The following is a 1,748-nucleotide window of genomic DNA, read 5'->3' on the forward strand; positions in this document are numbered from 1 at the left end:
ATTTATTGCAACCTTTATTCTATAATATATTATGTTGTAGTACCTTACAAGATACTCTTTTCAAAGATAAACAAATTTCATCTTTCGGTATTAGACATTTGAGCAAGTTACTTATTTTTTGATTTTCCACAGTCAAAATATCAACGATACGATTCACAAGGAAAACATTAGGTTTGTCCAATGATACAAATAGCTTTTATGCATATTCCTCACCAGCTTACTATATTAAAATACAACAAATAGAAACAAAAAATAAATATGTAGAAAATTTAAATAATAATTATTTTTTATCTTTCCTATTGCCACGTTGATTATTTTGTAGCCTGATTGAATTTTGAAAAATCAGAGATCATTTTGTAGATCTGAAACTCGTTGCTTAGGTTAATAAAAGTTGGATTGCAAACTATATTCTGTGGTTTGAATATTTAGGTTAGATTTATATGTACAGGGTTTCCCTGTAAGTGTTTACCAATATAACAGAAAAAGACTCGGAAGTGAAATTTTAATAGACAAATAAGGGTTGTTATCACTAAATAATTGTTTCATTGTTGCGTCCCTTTCTTTTCATTATTTCTCCAAGTAGAACAGACAAGTAACTTAGTTTGAAAAATATTTGTACTTCTAAAATTTATTCTAAACATTTCTAATTATAATAAATTTAAAGAATTATTTGTTTATTCTTCTATAACTTATTTTTTGAAAGTACGAATCAGATAATAGTTGTGGATAATTATAAAAAAAAATATAACATCCAATAAAAAATATTAAAAAAGTAAAAGCAAACAATAGGCTAAAATCTCATGATTCAGGAAATATTAATAGTAATTATTAATACTATTTAGATAGTTTAGAGTGCTACCAATGAGTAGTTTCTCTACACGCCTGCAACACTCCAATTTAACTTAGATCAGATTTACTAAATGTATTAAATAAATATTTAAAAAAAAAAAATTTAGATAGTACCTATGAGAAAAAAAAATGAATGCAGATTATTTTCAATATTAGTGTAGAAATAAATAATAGCAGAATACCAATACAAATTTACTGTGACTATTCTCAAATTTAGGTTTTGCTATGAGAAAGTTAGTTTCAGCAGCCTTGAGTTGCCGCTGTATCGTTCCAGCCGGTACCACCTCAAACGGTTTCCTTCCATTTGTAAACAAAAACGTATTTTTCTCTTTACGATCGCTGTATAAATGCCATAATTTCACGGAATGTCTCATTGGTTTCAGTGAGAAAGTGAGGTTTCAGAACGGTCCTACAAGTCCCTATAAGGCCACATTTTTAAAAATTTATTGTTAAGTTAACTCATATTTTTGCATCTTATTTTCCTTATTATTGGATTGGTGCTTTTTTAACATAATTTCAGTAACTTCTATTTACAAAAAACAAAAAATGCACTTTACAGATCCGAAATCGGACCATCCGTTCAGGAGTAAATAGAAAAGTAAATTTTGGTGCATCCCATGAAGCGGTACATTTAGCCTTAAGTGTCTTAAAGCATGGTAGATTTTTTTTTTCATCGTATTACCTGGATTTCTACTGGGAAAATCCACCAACACCTATTTCTCAGCATTTATGAAAAAACCTGCCAATAATGACAAAATTTGTCCTAGATGTGGAGCAATATGTGCGACAGATCTTGGGCGAGCACGGTTCAGGTAATAAAAAATTACTGTTCTCTTGAAATGTGATTACTATCTAAGTATGAGGACTAGCACATGGCTGAGTCGAACACAACTCTCCTT

Source organism: Halyomorpha halys, unplaced genomic scaffold (assembly GCF_000696795.3).
Source record: "Halyomorpha halys isolate HHAL.00 unplaced genomic scaffold, Hhal_1.1 Scaffold2884.1, whole genome shotgun sequence".
Lineage (NCBI taxonomy): Eukaryota > Metazoa > Arthropoda > Insecta > Hemiptera > Pentatomidae > Halyomorpha > Halyomorpha halys.